Source organism: Sturnus vulgaris, chromosome 14, assembly GCF_052056855.1.
Source record: "Sturnus vulgaris isolate bStuVul1 chromosome 14, bStuVul1.hap1, whole genome shotgun sequence".
NCBI classification, from domain to species: domain Eukaryota; kingdom Metazoa; phylum Chordata; class Aves; order Passeriformes; family Sturnidae; genus Sturnus; species Sturnus vulgaris.
This window is the reverse complement of record NC_142256.1, coordinates 14,655,100-14,674,355: the sequence shown is the minus strand read 5'-3', so window position 1 is coordinate 14,674,355 and position 19,256 is coordinate 14,655,100. Positions and strand designations below refer to the sequence as shown.

Sequence of the window (19,256 nt, the reverse complement as noted above, 5' to 3'; positions counted from 1 at the left end):
CATTTTGCTATAAGCAAATGAAAACGGATTTGTACTTAGTAAACTATTATTGCAGACAGCAAGGCAGACAACGGAAGGTTTGAGGATACTAAAAAATAGCAGAGCTGGATCTATCCTAGTGAAAACTTTGTCAGGTGATCATAAAAAATGACAAATGAAGGAGCTGAGAAAGTGTGCTAAAAAGCAATAATAATATTGGATATGCATGGATTAGTTAGACTTAAGTCTACTGTGGATTCTGTGGGCAACCAAAAGTATCTCAGCAGGGGTTAAATGTGGACACAGATGATAGGATGGGGACTGTGTTGAAAATGCTCTCCTTTGGGAGATGGGAGACTCCCACACCAAGCCTGGGATGGGAGACTTACTAACCAAGAGAGGATGTTTTCAGAAGATTCTTCACGCCTGTAGTCTAAGCAACAATGAAGTTGAAATTTGGAAATGTAAGGTAAAAACCAAATTGCATATTTAGTGATTATAGGCAATATAAAGACTGAAAAGGTCTGGAAAACAGGTATTTCACTATACAGCTACATCATTTAAAAGGGTAATTTCCTAGCACAACGTTTGCTTTCTTCCTGTGCATCAGCATGAATGCTACATTAAGAGACTCAAATTTTTACCTGCATATGACTAAATGGACAGATCAACAAGTCCTGAAGAACTTAACAGAATTCACCTTGGTATAATTTAATCTAAATTTGTTTCACAGCTTAAAAATACATATTCGATGTGCTACATTTAAGAACGAAGTGCAAGAAAATATGTGTGCTGAATCAAGAATTTAATGAAAGAGCCATTTGTTCTTCTGAATTGTACATGAGTGGGTAATTATCTCCAGCAAGCAATTTTTGTCTGCTTGTATACAGAACAATACTGAATGCTACAATACTTCTCAATCTTCAGCATCAATTTATGTACATAATAAGAAGCAGGAAAACAGTCATTGTGATTGGTGTTTTTTACAACAATCGGCTCATTAACCTTAAGTAGATCTTTCTGACCTAACTGTGAATGAAAAAAGGCAAACAATTAGAGTGACAAGGTAGGTGTAGATCCTGCCTGCGCCAGGAAACACAGAGGGCTCCAACAACACCTTGCCATAACTCATGTGTTCTACAGACTGCTCTGAGCAAGACTGAACAGCCAAACAATTTAGCTGATACCAAATACAGTCTAACTGGATGAGAACCAGCCCATGCCCATAGCAGTTATGTGCAAAGCAATCAGCAAATAGAGAAAAGCAGATTGTTCTCCTGATTAGCTGTCTACCACAATGTTTCATGAGACTCACAGCTATAATAAAAAAAAAGTTGCTCACAGGTTTGATGGAAGCTCAGACAGCTGGCATTGGTCTGTTATTGGGAACACTCAGTGGTGCTGCTACTGACTATTTAAATAGCAATGGAGTGAAAAAAATATTGGAGTTTTTTACTGTGGCAGGAAGACAAGAACACCACAGAGGTGCAATAGAAGTCCTTTTTTATAGTAAAATATCCCAAGGTACTGCCCACACCTCACAACCAGCTCTGAGAAATGAGGGTTCGACCAAAAATTCTTAAATCCCCAGCAGATTAAGTGAAAAACATTCTGAAATCTTTGTCTCCTTGTTTCTGATTTGAGCACCTTTCCTGAAAAAACAAATATTGTGAAAAAATCTCACCATCAAAAATAAGAAAATCTGAATTATATCAAAAAGGCTTTTGAAGCAGGTGTTAAAAACTGGAAAACCAAGAAAAAGCAATGGGATACAAGTAAGAACCCTTTCTTCAGAAATTTTATTATACCAACTGGAAACACAAATGGTGGAAAGTCCTGCTAAGATATACACATTAGGGAAATGCTTAACAGTTTCCAAAGTTAATAAGAAGTAGCTGTAGTGAGATAATGCGTAAATGGAAATAATGCATAAGATGATCATTTTTACAGATAAGATTTTTCCTCTGCTATTTTTGGATGAATTGGTAAATTGCTTTTCCCTATGAGTAATAACTGTTCATGCCATATCATATCACAGATTAATTGTAGTGCAGTTGATTAATTTTTTTTCCTCTTTACCAACCAAGCAGTAACTAAATCTGATGAAACCAAAATAACAGCCTGCCTCAAACCTGTCCTCAACTGTGAAATGAACTGCCCTCAATTACCAGCATTGTTCCATTTAGGAGAAACTTTCAGTAACATGCATCTACTTCATTGCATTTTTTAAACATCATTTCTCCTGGTTGAGGAATCACTCATTCAACCAAAACACTGTGCTGCCACACCTGGTTGCTATGCACGTATGCCTTGCTCTTTACAGCATCAAGAATTCCATACCCAGTCTCCCTTACTCCTCTGACTCAAGCTATATTAACATTGAACCCCAGGGTTATGTGATGGATGCATTAACTGGCAATTAGACAACAAGAAACACCTTCTACAGAATGCTATGGAAACGCCCAGCCAGTCCTGCTACTGGGGCCTCTGAAGAAAGCAATGTTTCAGAAAGAACAGTTAGAGAACTTTGCCATGAAATTTCACATTTTACTTAGTATATTAGAAAGTGCAAGGTTTAGATTCTGCTATGATTTGGACAACATTTGTAGGCACAAAAGTCACACAAATCTTTATTTAACCCTATATAACCCTTATGGATCTGTGAGGAGGAGGCCTTTAATATATTGTGCATAGTTTTAAGCTGATACTGTCAATGCAGTGTGTATATAAATACATACAGAGCTGGTGAAAATGCTCAGGGTACTTGGAAGTTACTGAAAACATATAAGAATATAAGAAAATAAGCACTATCAGTAGATTAAGTTTTCACTAATTTGTTTGTACAGGCCTGTGTATCTCCAGCCAGAATATTTACATGCTGACGCACAGGGCACCGAGAATCATCTACTGCAAAACTAAAGATAAATGGCATCTTTGTGACTGAATCTTAATTTGTTCTGTGATTCAAAGTCATGCGCAAAATTATGCTTGCAATTCATTAATTTGAAGGCTGGCAAGTATTATTAAGGAGAAATTTGCATACAAAAGGTGTTGATTTTTAAATGCTTATGACAGAAAAAATAATGAGTATACAAATAACAAATCTTGCATGAATATGCATATGGCTTAATGGAGCCACTACTTAGTCTTTTCCCCAAACGTATAAACAAAGGAAGCTTACAGGTGGCTCTCAGTAGGCTGTGATTTCACCTAAACCAGCAGATTTAAAACTTGTTTTGCAAGCCTTGAGATGTTTGGTAGTCAATGCTTAATTATTTCTTAGCCAGTGTTCTAAGAGATGCCTATGGAAAGTGTGACTGTGTAGGGTCAGTCAGAGCAGTGTCAGAAATCATCAAAGCCCTGACAATGAGATTAAAAGAAGACTCAAAGGATGTGGGCAATTCACAGGGATCCTGGGCACCTCCATCCAATGTGTGGGTGGGTACTCACTGCAGCCAAACCCAGGTGTGCATCATGCAGCCACAGGACGTGGGCCATCTGTACCTACAAAGTACTTTCTTCATGCTATGAAGGTGATTGAGGCTCCAGAAAAGTTGCATACCAACAGAGGTATGTGCTACACTATTAAGACCATTAACCTGATAGTGTTGCATCATCTGTGGCAATGAAATTCAATACAAAAATGAAAAGAGAAAGGCAATATACATTTCTTTTTACAGTTGTTCTGCTTATTTCCAGGATTTCTTCAGTAACTACCATAAAAAATGGATGATTCTGAAAAAAAAAAAAAAAAAAAAAAAAAAAAGACTTGGTGCCTGTACATGACATTCTCTAAGTTGCACACACTGAAGCTGACCCATCCTGGACTGGTTTCTTCAGCTCTGCTGCACTATTTGTGTAGGGAGAACATGCTAGTTTTAGGAGCTCCTATAATGCAGTTTAGTTTAATACAGTAGCTGTTTAGAGTACAGCTGGGGTGGTCTTTCAGCTGTTTCCAGAAGGCATATACCCCCAGTCAGTCAATAAATAGGGCAACATCTTTGTCATGAGATGGTAGGAAAATCCCATGAGACTACTCTAAAAGCAGGAGATTCACTGGGAGTTGTTATCATTTGCTTGCAGTGCTCCTACAGAATCTCCAAAAGCAAATGGAAAAATCCAGTCGCTGGCCCAAAATATTTTCAAGACACAGCTGCACGTGATAAAGCTAAAGAGAGGCTCAGTGAGGACATTTTAATCCTGACCTTGTACACACATACTCTAGTACATCCTTAGGGATGACTGTATTTGGATGGCCTAGAAAACTTACATAACCATCACTTACTGTTTCCACAAAAGCTCCAGATGATAGGGTCCAAGTTCAGTTTCCTTACATTGGCATATTAATTATAAAAGATGTTTATTATGGCTTCCTTTTCAGCAGGCCAGGATAAGAACAAGACATTCAGTACATATTATATTACTGTTTTAGCAGAACTTTGACATGATTATGAGGCACTAATTAAGTGTTGGCCTATATTATTAAAGAAAATTGCATGCCAAAAGTATTGATTTGGAAATTATTGTTAAACAAAAAGTATTTTAAAATATATAAATAAATATGTTAATCAGGTAGAGCAAATAGAAAAAGTATTTTCATCTACAACACATTAATTACAATGCCAGGTGTTGGACTCAATGATGCTGATGGATCTCTTCCAACTCAGCACATTCTCTGATTCTCTGATTCTGTGAAGGCTGTATAACCATGAACAAACTGCAGTTAAAGGCAGAATCCTTTCTGTTAGACATGCCAATAGGTCAGCACAGCTTTCAGCACAAACTCTACAGTCTTGGACACTGCCAAGAGAAGAGCAGGTGGAATAGGGATGAAAGTAAATTTATTTTCAGAAATTTAACAGAATCCAGGCCAGGACTGAATCACAACATGCAGGGAAGCCAAGAATATCTGGCATTAGAATAGTTAATACAAGCAAACCTTGTAAGGAATATAAAAATCTCATGCTTTAGAGATTAAGCTGAGGTGCAATTAGCAGAGACCAAGACGAGATCTTCACAGGGATACATTATACTGTGCCTACAATAAAAGTTTTAAAATGTTTCTGACTGAAGCTCTTTCCACTTTGATGCCAGGCTCCCAACCTGGGTGGTGCCTTCAGCTGAATCTCAGACATTTGTATTTCCTCCTTTCTCTGATGCTTGGGCCATACAAAAAATCCCAGTTATTCCTGTTTGCTGTGCAATAGAAGATGACAGGGGAGCTGAGACTGTCTGGGAGGCAGAGAGTTTGCTCTCATACTCATGGAGAAGATTCCCAATTCAGCATGGCAGGATCTGCTGGGCTAGCTTGGCCAAAGGCCAGACTACCCCTTGCTGCTCTTGCTGAATCATGCAGAAAAAAAGCTTTTATTACCTGAGATCTCTGATAATTTCTTTCTTCCTTGTGGCTACCAGGAGGCAGAACACTTGTTCTTGGAGAGAGACAGGTAGAGTCTGACCTTTTTACTGATCTATCATTTTTCTCCCCTGTGCTTTTTCAACTATATCATGTGGAATATTTGGTTTTCTGTTAATATTTAAACAATATTTAAAGTATATCAGCCAGGAACAAAATGAGCTGTACAGCCACTGGTGGAGTAAGGGAAAAAGCACCCACAAGTCACTTAGGCTGAAGGGGAATCTCACATGAAAGGGCAAGAACAGAAGACAAATCTCTCTGGGTAGAGGCTTAATCTGTGAACCTGAAGGTTTTGGTGTTGCCTGTATTGGCTGCAGAGCTTCTGAGCCCTCAGAAGAGGAAGGGAAGCAGTCAGCTATTTCATCACAAGGTTTCTCAACTCTTTACAAACCATGCTTAACACCAGCTGTCCAAAATAAAACCTGAAAACTCACCAAAGCAGCTTGGGGACTTGTGCTCCTGCTCTCCAGGGCTGTGGTTCTTTAATAGCTGAGGGCTGGGTAGATCAGCAAAGGTTACAGAGTCACTGTGAGAGGGAGAACTATGATCCTCATTATGCAACTGGGGATGCCACAACAGAAAGACATCTTTATGTTGACATTGACATCTTTAACCAGAATTAACCATCACCCTCAGGCAGGGACAAATTCATGCTCGTCTTGATTCTGCAAACAGAAATATCTGATGCCCAAGCCATTTTAGCTTCTTTCTGTCATTCACCTCGGTCATTCCTATCTTATTAATTTTCAAGGAAGAAAAATAATTTCTAATTTTTATCAGTGGCAGGGGCATGAAATTCCTGAACAAATGGAACCTATAAATCCTCGATTAAAATAGATACACATAGATACAACTTGTGAGCTTGGAATAGGGCTATTAGCCTACACTAAACCTGGAAACTTCTGCACATGCAAAGATACAAGGCCCTGGTTGTTTCTGTATGGTGCAGATTGATGGGCAGCTGACAAAATAATTGTCCCATTCAGAAGAATATTAGGCTTCTCCTGTGATACAAAAGTAGGATTTTGGATAGTAAAGTGAAAATAATGCTAAAATGCAAACAGAATCTTAATCAGCACTCTTCACTTATCCTGGGCAGCACAGGGACTTTCACTGGGTTGGCCATTCAGGATTCAGTAGGTTTATTCTTGTAGGTAAGCATTGTTTGATGGGAGAGAGGGTTGTGAGTCAGACCATAAAGCAGGACAGAAAACAGTTGGTGTCTCAGTTTATTTAAATGCTCAATGAGCGACCAGATTAGGAAAGAGTATTTTCTGACCATCTTGTCTCTTACAGCTCCATCTCCCAGTTCAAATATAAACCACATTTGCTCCTTTTGGGGTTTTGTTGGTTTGGTTTTGGTTTTTCTTCCCCTATGGAAAATTGAAGAAGATGCAGTGAAGGAAGTATTTACAGATATGTGGGGCCTTTTGGGCAAGTTTCAAAGGAATCACCCTATTTGCTCTCATGTTTTGTTTTTTTTCCCCTTCAGAATGTATCTCTGTTGATACTGCAGCTTGATTCAGTTCTGGCTAAATTACTGTACTTTACAGTATGTTGCATTATTTGGCAAATTAATGTGAATAAACAAAAAGGCACCACCTTTCTCTAAGGAATTGCAGAGTTGGGTATACTTCAGCATTGTCAGAAAACCTGGGGGAAGATTTTAGGTCTTAATAGGAAATGAGGTGATTCTGATGAACTGAGTTCTAGTGAACTATCACCTTCTTATGATCAGCACAGTAACTTCTATGTGATTTTGAGTGTTGCTTGATTACAGAAATATATCCCCAAGTTCAAAACTCCTGTAAGTTCTGTTCAAAATCAAAACAGTCAAATGATCAAATTTTTGTAATGTGAGTTTTACAGAAGAAAAAGGTATAGAAAGGTTCAAACACTTAAAATGTGTGGCTGTTAATCTGTAGGTTCATCTAATAACTGAAACATTTCAAACCTGTTACCAGTATCATAAACTAACCAAAGGGGACTTTCCAAAAATCTGATACATCCTTGTGTAGCAACTGTCTTACAATTTAGACATATAAAGTAAATCAACATGGAATTATATATTACTTTTTAAAAATACCACTAAATAGGGAAACATTTCCACTTATATCTTTCTGTATAGAACCAGCTTCTAGGAACCATTGACAGTAAGATATCCAACTAATCTCCACCTACCTTATGTTTATAAGAAAGGGTGTGTGTTGATAGGTACTTGAGATGATTATCTTGTGTATGTCTAAGTTCATTCAATGAGTGCAATAACAGAGCTCAAAAAGTCATAGCATGTTATTATGTTTCAAGGACACACATTTGATTTAAGATGATATTCCACAATAGTAGAAAAGACATGGGAAAAAAGAAAGCATGGACTCTGGGACATATGCTGGCCTTAATATGTGCACACAGCTTTCACTGACGTCAGTGGGAAGTCTGTAAAAACTGAAAGCAAAATGTGCCCAAAGAGAAAATTAGATAGACAGTTATTTTGAGAAGCCTGAAACACTCAGATGAGGGAATAGTAACATAAGATAGCACATGTGCTTGCAAGAGAAGGGGAATCAGAGTTAAATGGTAAACTCTCTGCTCCTGGGGGATCATTTATGGTCTCTAAAGAGGTTAATGTGTGTCCCACAATCTGTTCTCATACATAAGTTACTTAAGTCATGCTGTGAAGAAAAAAAGAGTAGAGCAGATGGCCATGACAGATGAAGACAGCAGCCAACACTTCTCTTCAGGCAGAAGGGCCATTTAAACCTAAATGAACTAGTCAGTTGAGTGATGTAGAGTGCTATCAGGTAGAAGATCTGGCCTCATTAGAAGGGGAATACTCCATAGCAGACTGTCCTTGGCACAGAGAACTTGGATACTGCACTGCACCACGGCCAAAGAGAGCCCAGGCCTTGTTTTAGCAGAGCATGATCTACCGGAGCCTGCAAGAGTCACTTAATGTAAACAGAGAATTCAGCCTCAACTGAGGTCAAGCCATATCATCTTAAATATGTATAGCCTGTTCCTCACTACAGCTTTAGCATTTCAATTCCAGTCAGATCCCTGCTCTAAGCCCTTCCTTGAAGACAGACAGGTAAGACCTCCTTTAAAAACCCAGCAGGATTAGGAGGTGCTAACTGTTGCTTGCCATGGAACCTGGCTCTCCAGGTCTACTCCGCTGTAGTTCATTCCCCTCTGCCTTCTTTTGTAGCAGGAGCAGGCTATGGCTGACAAATTTTTTCCTTGCCCTGACATTCTATTTTTATTTATTTATTTATTTATTTATTTTTCATCTCAGCTACTCTGATAGCATGTAAGAAGACTTGCTTCAGTGAAAGAAGAGAGAGTCCCACATTTAACGCTCTCGTTCGCTCATTTGCTTTCAAACCTATTCCTCTGAGTTTGAAAGAAAAAATTCTCTTACCAGGTTTAAGATTATTTCAGGTTAGGGAATACTTTGTTATTTTATTTTAACTGAACTAACTTGAAGGTTATCATAGAACAAACTTTGTTCTTATTGGAGTGCATTGATTTATCTCTCAAGGAGCTTCAGTTAAAAACTAAGTATTATTGAACACTCTTGAATTATTTTGTATTTATTGACATCATCTGCATTGAAACCTGATCTCTAGAATTTTCTGACTGGTTTTTTTCTTTGTTTTTATCTTTTGGTCAGATGTAAACAAGATTGATTCATGCATAAGGAAGGGCAAAGTATGTTTTATAATGCTGTAATCCCTTGCTAAAAATCATTTGGCTAGGACAGAGAATTTTGCATTTAAAAGTAGTTGAGATTTGCTTTTCTGAATAATTACTGTGATTGCCTGAGGCTTCTTTGTTGAAATATCAGAGAGGAGATGGTTTCAGCAGCTTGATGATAAACTGGACAATTTCTGGCATTTTAATTCTGTTCCCAATCAATACTGACAAAGTCTGACCTTGTGCAGAAGTTATAAGTACACATTTGTGATGGAATCACTTCACACATTCATTAAGATTGGATGAACATTATATGTGAATCTCTCAAACCTATTTTTACCATTCATGAGCTGAATACAAATAAGTGGAAAGATGAATTTTCTTTGTTGATATGACTCCATGACTTGTATTACAGAAAACATCTGAGCTGCTAGAAAATGCATACTGATATTCCAGGATGCAAAAACAAAATTCAAGAAAGCACTATGAGAAATAAATACCTGTTTAATAAAATGCAGTATATGTTTAATTTCAAAATTTGAAGAGACTGAAGGACTTGGGCTACTTTGCTCTGACCAACAGAGCTATTCAGAATGCAAAGATGTTCTATGTGCTTTAAAAGGACAACCTTTTAAAGTTGTACCCAACCTGACACAGAAAATCAACCAAGCTATTAGTTCCAATTGTTGCTTGGTTCAAAGGGAAGTTTGGTTATTGATATATTACCCCCCTACTCTGGTACTATATTGGTGGTGCCCTGATTCATTCATAAGTGCATCAACTCTGCTTCCAGTAACCACCAGGTGCCATTGCCATATAATAGAGCTATAATTTAACACTGGTTGGGGCTTCCCAGAAATAGCAAAGTATTCTTAAAGGGTATTCCTGAGTGGAAAACCACAGCATCATAAATGCATACATCAGTCTTGTACCTACTGCCATGTGATGCAGGACAGAATGCCCTGGTCATGTGGAAGCTCAGCTCCAGCTCAGCGATGGCAGTACCAGACTGGAGGACTCCAGCAATGACTAAGAAGAAAACTGACTGCAATATATCAACCTGTGACACCAATGCAATAGGGAAATCAGGAGGAATATGATGTGCCTGGAGTCTATGGACCATTAAAATCCCGCCTGTCTGGGCTGGCTTCAGCCTTATTTATCCACTGTGAGGAACATGTAAGCACAGACCTGAACTAGAAAGGAGCAACTGGGAAGACAGCACAGTTTTTAGTAACCATTGAAAAGGCAAGGGAGAAGGGCTTGAGTCTCTCACTGACAAAACTGGATGGATCTTTCAGAATAAAGAGCAGAGGGAGCTGGATCCAGGTATAACTCATCTGAGTCTTCCTGAGCATTCACACCTATTGTGACTCTGTCATCCAGGTAACTGCTAGGAAAGAAGAAATTCCCTGGATTCTCAAACATTAGAGAGAGACATAACATTTCCTGGCATGGGTAGGTTCTTTAGCCATTGCCAGTCTGGAATTTGCTCCCTAGAAAACAGGCTGCCCATCATGGCCTCGTACAGGTCTCTCGCTTCCCAGACTGGGTGTCCTTGTCAGTGCACACAGGACCCAGAGCTCTCATGCACCCAGGCCCACTCCAGCAGGGCTGAGTCTGTCATATCCCTACAAAGCAGAGGTTTCAAATGCTGCCATGGGCTCAGGAAGGCACAAGCTGGCTGAAAGCCTGGCACTGCCTTCTCGAACCCTGTTTCACAGATCAGGGCAGCTTTAACACTGTTTTGGGAGAGATGTCTCCAGCTCATCTGAATTTTTGTACACTCTTAGAAGATCTGAGAATCACCCCTTTTCATCCATAAAATTTCCTCAATCCACCATCCATGCAATTCTGTTGGGTTTTGTGTCCAGTGTCTGCTTAAGAGAAGACAGTGTTCATGTGCTTTTGACCTTTAGCACAGGAGGGCTAAATCTTTGTATAATCTCAGAGGCAAACAATGATATATACAGAACCTATAAAGCAAAAAAAGTAAAGAAAAAACATGAGGAAAAACATTGCAAAAGATGGAGGAAGTTCAATAATTTTGTAACGGGTCTGGTTACTGGTTTTGCATAGCTGTCTATTTGTTTGTTCCTCTGTGCTGAGTCTTTTGAACCAATGCAAGGATCCATCTAAGAGCTGGGCAGCACTGCTGGTCCCCTTTGCAGAGTATGTTCTCTCTCAAGAGATCCTTGACATTTGAAAACACAGTCCCAAACTCCTGATAAAGTTAACTTTGATTTTATTGTCAAAGTATCATGCGTACACCATCGTACCTTGACAATATTATAAACTCCTATTAGGTATCCACTGATATTCAATTACACTTTTGTAATTACTTCTCATATATCTCAGACCATCATGGCCACACCACCATTAATATTAAAAGCAAAGAGAGTGAAATATAGGTCTGAAAAACAGCACAAAGACCTCAGTTTTGGAATAAACAAGATTTTGAAATGTATGTATGGCAAATAATGACAGCTGTAGATTTCTTTGAAGATACTTCCTGATGACCAAAATATGTAAAATTATTAAAAAAATTTCAAACATTCCTATAATATACATCAATTAATGTTCACTATGTATTCCAATTAGCTTATTTTCTAGACTCATAAATGAGAACTAAAGATTAAATGAATAATTTATTATGAATTTTTTATTAAATGAATAAAATCAAATTCAGTTCTAATTGGTTTCTATCAAGCATGATACCTCTCAAACAAAGGTAAAAATGACCCAATGACAAGAATGAAATTATCTTGTGATGCTTCCCCCTTCAAATAAACCTTAACTGTTTCAAGAGTTAATTACATTACAGGAAAAGTTAGCTTTTCATTTTCCAGTGCCCAGGTGTCAGTTATTTTTCTTATCAGAGTTACATTCATACATTTGACTCTTACGTGATGCTCTTATCATGCCAAGAATGCATTTACTAGGAGAGGATAATCGAGAATTCATTACTTTAATGTTTCTCAGGTTGTTAAATGACAAATTGTAATAGTTATGACTTATTTTGTGACTACAGGTGACCTTTTATCTTTACACTTAACCTTCAGCCAATTTCCAGACAGTGGAAGCCAACAGGAATTCTGAGTGTAAAGCCACCAGAGACATTGCCACTTATTTAGAGACACCTATATCTATTGTGTGTGTTTCAGTGGGAGTGAAGGACTCTTGAAGCATAAATATTTGCCTATCATTAATTTTTAATTCCCCTGATCTTTTTCCCCCTAGAAAATTCCCAAGCTCAGAATAAGCTTTGTATATTCATGTCCAGTTTATGCTTGCTTTCCTTAAATAAATTTATTACTTATTATATTGGCACAAAAAGGAAGCAGCCATGAAACACGAGTGAATCAATAAGTAGTGATAAGAAGCAGAATTTGAATTCATTATGATTGAAGATCACATCAGAAGTCCTGCTCATCCACTTAAAGACCACATGACTAATCCAAACAAATTTGCATAGCTCTCTTATTAATAGGCAACTACTAGGCTGCAAACAGCTCACAAATGATCTGAAAACCAAAAACCATTGGTAAAGCAATTTGATAAACATTTACAAATAATACATATATTTAGAGAAGTCCAGACAAACTCCATTGACAAAGAAAAAATGTAGCCGAAATTCATCAGATAAATCGTTAGAGCCAAGAAAATAATCTATTATAATTAGTTCCACTAGAGCACCTCTCAGTGATTAGAACTTTCTCATAAACATACACTTAGCAGATATCTAAATATGTTACCGATTAAAATGTACTTTTTGCATTTTATGTCATTGGAGATTTGTTCTACTTAGTCGTTTGGTGAATCATTAGGAATGTGCACAGGGCACTGAAGCAGAACAAGGTGAGTTAATTGCACAGTGGAGCAGAAGGACGTGGCTGCTGTGAGGGCTGGGGGTGTGCAGGGAGCTCAGCTTTGCTCACACCTATTTCTGCCACACCACTTTGTACCTGGCAGGACACACCTGAGTGACTAAAGAACGATCCATTGTGCTGATTACAATAAAGGAATAAAATATCAACCCAGCACAGAACTTTTCACTTTTATAAAGGGGAAGTGACCATTGATCTGTTAATTGCAGCTCACATCACTGAAGGTGACTGGTTTCCTTCCACTGCATTGTAAACAGGGCAAGCACACAATTGCTTCTCTTGAGCTAGAAGAAACATTATGGAGCTATCAAGATAGATTTCTCACTCGGATTTTTTTTTCTTTTTTTGCAAGCCAAGTCCAAATTTCTACTTGAACACTAAGCAGATATTTCTTTTATATCATATTAAAATTGAGCTATCTGTGCACATGCAGTGTCAGATTCTGCAGTCCTACAGAAATCACTCAATATGATGGAGATCTGAGCCTGTGTGTTAAAGTAAGCCAGTGTCTTCATTCTGCACTTGTCCTTAGTGATGTCTTCACTGTCCCACTAAATTTATTTCAAAAGAAAATTGGGATGGAGACAGCATGAAAGCAAAACAAGAGCAGAACAGGGGTAAAATTTAGAGAAGAGAAAAAAAATATGATAGGAACTAAACTGAACTTTTGGGAAACCATGATCAGCTCAGTAGAGTTTCATCTTTGCCTCCTCTTGAAAGAAAGGGCTTCAAAATAATTGGAATATGCAAGCCATAGTGGGGTTTTTCCCTAGGAAAAAGAAAAAAGAAAGGGATTTTTTTCTTCAAAAGCAGACCTGTTTTATTCAATACGAAATGAAATGCATCACTTTGCTTCTGTTTTCCTTGGCTCTTCTATAGTGCTTATTACTTCTCTAAAGATAAAAAAATAAATATCCAGCCTCTCAAACCACTCAGAGAAACTGAAAGAAGGGAAGGAGGGAGCGGCATTTTTCTTTCAGTAAATGTAATATTCCCTTTCCTTTGCAACAAGTCCATGCTGGGCCTCTCAAACAAACAATTCCAGAGATGTTTTTCCTGGCCCTTATCCACACTCTATTGCTTTTGGTACCATTGAGCCAGTAAGGCTGAACATCTCCCCTCCTGTTGTGCTCGGATGTCACCTGAGTTACCAGTGTGTGCTCTTAGCCAAAGACATGGCCATTGCCACAAATACCAGACAGGCACTTGCCACAACCTCACCTAAAAAGTTCTGAATTAATGAAACGTTTGAATGAAAGGATATCTGGTTGAAACAGGCTTTTTTTTTTATCTCCAGCTTGGGGGAGGAGTCAGGATTTTAACCTTGGAACTCCATCTGTTCCAGAGGGACAAGGAAAGATCCCTGTGGACCCCAGATTCTTGGGGAGGTGACACTCCCTGTGTGTGCTGGAGTCAAGCCCCATGGAATTGACTGCAATTAATGCTGCCCTTAAAGTGCCACCAGTCTCCTTGCTGAGACATCTCATCACAAATACATGGAAGGGACCTCTTATATTCCAGCTTTTCCCCCCACATTATATTTAAACATAATCAAGGCTGGTTTTAGCTCAAAAGCATTATGAAGGTTCACTGAATGATGACCTTACTGGACATGGAAAGTAACCTTTTTGCCATAAACCAGTGAAGTTCAGAAGCAATTAGTGCTTACTCTTCCCATCAGCATTTTGTGCATTGTTGCTGCTGCAGTGAATAGGTACAGAGCTTTGGCAATCCCATATGGCAGGCCATCTCCTCCAGGCCTTCAGGCTGATCTTCGCAGCTGCTCAGGCTTATGTTGGACAAGCCTGTCATTTCACACACCCAAGATGGGCATTGTTTTACCCCCAAAGATGACCTGCGAGTAAAAACAGAAAAAATGGCTCTGTGTCCAGGTTTTCCTGTTCATCCGAACTGAAAAGAACATGTGGAATCTGCAGTGTCTCTATTGCTGTTAGTTTGTTTGCAGGCTGAGAAGGAAGGTTTTCTCTACCTGCAGCAGAACAGGAGTCGGCAAAGATACCTAGAGAAATTAGAGAAATTAGAGAAATGTAGGAAGTACAAGTATTTGCTTGTACAAGCACAAGATTCATGGATTTGCTATTTCATGAAATGCAAATGATTGTGAATTAAGACAATGAGAATAGTTATCTATTGAACAAAAGTAGAGAGAGGCAAAACCATCATGGCCCAGAAGCAGCACTCTTTTTATTTTTTATAATTTCCTGACTTGCCAAGATTTCTAAATACAGTACAAACAACAAATAAAATAATTATATTTTAAAAAATCATAATGGTATAACAAAAACTAATATTTTTTTAGAAGGAAGAAGCAGCATTTTCTGCTATAACACAGACAATTACAAAAGATTAGAAAACAAGGATAATAGTAAATGGAAGATAGATTTTCTAAACTATTCTTCAGAAGCTCATAGTACCTGATTAACGGCCATTTCAAATGAAAGAAAACCAGCAAGTTTCCAGAAGAATTATCCTCTATTCTCTGTGGTACCCAGAAAGACAAAGCATTGTGCAATCCTACCTTCCAGCTAACAGCAATTCCATGAACTCTAGAACTCAGCAGACTCAGCTGACATGTGCCCGTCCCACTTTTTCCCTGCATTCTGAAAAACTCCCCCTTCCAGCCTTTGTCTCTCTTTCACCTCCTCACAACATTTCTCCTAGGTTTGGCCTTATGGCAGAGGTTAAAGAACAGCAAAGCCAGCCTATGAAATAGAACAACTACAGCTGGGATATTCAAACACATCTACATGTGTGCCTGCTGGGTTTATGAAATTCTGTGGCAAAAAAAAATATTGACCTGAGCTCCAATGTAACATAAGGCATTTGTTTATTAATGCCAAAGGACGCAATTTTATTAAGCCAAAGTATTTCACAGAGGATGGCACAGAAAATATCATATAGCACTGGATGAATTCTAATAATATTGACAAGACATTACTTTTTAAGGAGACCCTGTTAATTGCACTAATGCATCTGCTGCAATTGTGAATGCTACAATTGATTCTCTAGCAGGTTATCTGCCTTGGGAGAACCCAAGACAGTTCTTTGATATTGCAATGAATTTCAGTACTGCAAATACTGCTTCTCCCACAGCAGCATGGAACAGGCAGCATTTCAGAGGCTTAGTGTTCCTTGCTGAAAAGGGGAATAAAAGATGCCATATACCATAAGCTTAAATGCTCATTGCAAGCCAAATTCAGAATGCGATTGAGAACATAAGTACTTACCATTCCTGAGAGGAACTAAGGGCTGGACCTACAAAGCTAGAGACACCATTGGTGGTGGAAGAAATGCCACTCAGACACTGACAGCAGAAAAAAAAGAGGCAGAAATTTGGTCTGCAGTAGTGAGAGTGCATTAGGACATGGACAGAGTTGTAGAGTAGCCCTTCTCCTGCAGGGCTCCTCCCTGAAGAAAATATTAGAAATGCCAATGCCAAAGGAGATGAAGACCATTAATTCCCTCAGAAAGAACAGCTTGGGCGTCTCTGATAATCCAGCTTAGAGCAGCAACCCTGCAGTTGACACCTTGCCTTACTGGGCCTTACTGGAACTTTGTGCCAGCTCTCCAACTGGGGACAAAAAGTCAACTCCTTCCTCTACTTCCCCTTGAGTCCTGGGTGGGATTCATTCACCTTGTAACCATACAGGGTTACAAGGCTGGTCCTGGTCCCCAGCTGCTGCTCTGCACAGCTCCAGCTTGGCAAACTCAGTGGTGAAGAAATCTGAAGGGACAGCAACTCCATTGCTCCTGCTAGGGGAAACATAAACATAATGGGTATTCTGTAAGTGAGAGAGGGTAGACATACTGGTTTAAGAAGTATTTTCAAATGGTTGTCTGAATGGGTTCCCTGCTCTCAGGATAGTGTTCTGTTCTCAGTTTAGACTAAAGAGATTTCACAGCCTGTGAATGATAGGACAAAGTGTCATTTGTTTTCTCTACAGACATAACTGCTTCCTACTCGGCCTTTGTCTCAGAGGTATAATCATGGGAAGACAGAGAACTTGAGCCTCTCTACAGCTGCAGATTGACAATGTTGAAACATATTCTCGGCCCTTTCAAATTGCATCTGTCTAATGAGAGCAAGGTCTTTTCTTCCCCTCACAAGAATTCAATATATTTTGTTGTGTAAGAGAGTAGAAATATAGAAAATGTGCAGTACTTAATTCAGGGATAGCGGACATGACAGAAGAAATAGTAAGATAAATGTGGGGGTCCTATCTACCTTCTACTAAAACAAGAATTAGGGAACAAGCAAGTGAAGCTGAAGTGCAATAAAGTTTAAAGTTAATAAATACTTTTTTCCACATAACTTATAATTAATCTGTCAAGTCAGAACTGCAATAGGTCACTGAGACCAAGCACTTAGTATTCACAAAAAGATTAGACAAATGTGGCCCAGTTCTTTTCTCCATCTAAGTTGAATTTAAACACTGAGGGTGACACTGTGCAGCTCCCTGATTTAGAGACGTCAGGCTCCAAAGCAAGTTAGAAATATTCCTGAACAGGGGTAGGTTAAATCAGTGGTGCACTGTCTCTGATTGCTGCCACAAACTGCTTCAGGCCGGGAAGAAACTCCTACAGCAAACCTTTCAGTGAGTTCTGGAAGAAGGCTTTGGGAAGTGTCCTTCCAGCACTGAAATGTTCCAAAGATCTGGATTCTCTGTCTTGGCTGCTGGGTGATGTCCCAAATTTCACTTCAGTTCCCCATCCCCTGTTTTTCCCATCTCTAAGTAGAGGTGAGATTTATGTGATGGGTGTTGTTGCTGTGTCTCCCAAGACAGGACATGGTGCTGACATTTTCAGAAATGATAAATGGTGAAAACTGCTCATCTCTGTGAATATTGCAATCTCTACAGACATCTACTTTACTTGTGAAAAACAAGTGTTTTAAGTTGTAACCGACAACTTTTGTAAGTCATATGGTTTGAACTTTTGTGTGCTTTTTCAATTTCCTTTTTATCCATCCAAACTTCCAAGAATTAGTTTTCATGTAATGCCTTCAAATTCCTGTACATTACTAGTCAGGGGTTCAGCATTCAGTTTCAAACTATGAGCTAACAGATATAACTACAAAGTCCTCACAGAATTAAACACCACATTTAAAAAACCTACACACAATTGAGTTGAGAGGCCAAAAATCTCATTCCACTTTAATATCAATCAAATAATTAATTGTAGCAATGCACCAAGTCTTTTTAATGACATGTAGAAATAACTTATGCCCTTGAAATGTGTCTGAAGCAGAACTTAAATAGATCAATTATTTCAGTGATTCATCTCTGTGATTTTTTTTTTGTAAGACTAAACACATTTCTGTGTTATGATATCAAATGATTAAAGAAGGTCTTCTGAGCTAGTCTAAATTAAGCTGAATTGAGAAAAAATAAGGAATTACTTTTTATGATCTATCTTACATTTATCTGTTCTTTGTTAAATACTTCCTGAAACTAGACTCTGTCAATGAAGAAAACTACTCACTAATAAATTTAACATGATCTTTTGATATCTGTGTTTCCACAAGGAGTTTAGCATCCTTTTAAGGGGAAATGGATTTCTTCAAAGGTAAGAAAAAAGTGCCTCATACACCTATACTGGCATGGGCTTCTGAAGCAAAGTGACAGATGGGCCAGGACTAGCAGCTTACTGGTTTACAAGGACAAAAATGAGTCCCTATCCCATTCACCCTTTATTTTCTCTATATTTTTCAATCTACTTTCTGTCATCACAGTAACCAGCCCAACAAATAATGCATAAACCCCCAACGAACTGAAACAATGTTCGAGTTTTGTTGTGTTTTGTACTTTATGAATCTATTTTATTTGTCTTTCAAGGTCCATGAGTTTAATTGTCATTGGTATTTTCAAATTTTCCCCCCTAAAATCAGCTGTGCTACATTACAGTTTTCACAGCCAGCAGATCTCACAGCAAATAATGTTTTGTGTGAGTACACCAGGATGTAGGACAGGAGAGAGCACACAGTGGGGAAAAGCCTCTATGGTAGCATGGTGGCCAGTGAGGTACCAGAGCTGTTCTCAGTAAGAGGGAATGTGGTGAGTGCACAAGTAACTGCCCTCATCTCAGAGCTCCCAAAGACAATTTTATCTGTTGCAGAATCCTTCAACATACCTAAAGATTTGGATGGATGAAATAATATACTCAGATATACAATATAGAGTGTGAAATTCTGCATTCATCTTGCCTCAGTTTCAGCAGGTTATTAAAAGGCTACCTCCTTACCTGCCTTAGTGACCATG

The 19,256-nt window shown here is 38.6% G+C and overlaps 2 long non-coding RNA genes across 8 annotated transcripts in view; both read right to left on the bottom strand.

Annotated features, from left to right (window-relative positions):
* The window catches only part of LOC148222159 (uncharacterized), a 163,447-nt gene that overhangs the window by 24,985 nt on the left and 119,206 nt on the right, over positions 1–19,256 (bottom strand). The gene's annotated exons all lie outside the window — the stretch shown is intronic.
* On the bottom strand, positions 11,721–17,389 carry LOC148222160 (uncharacterized). Its single transcript, XR_015806778.1, has 2 exons — positions 14,648–17,389; positions 11,721–13,747 (listed from the first exon to the last, which is right to left on the bottom strand). It is a non-coding gene; the product is annotated as an uncharacterized LOC148222160 (long non-coding RNA).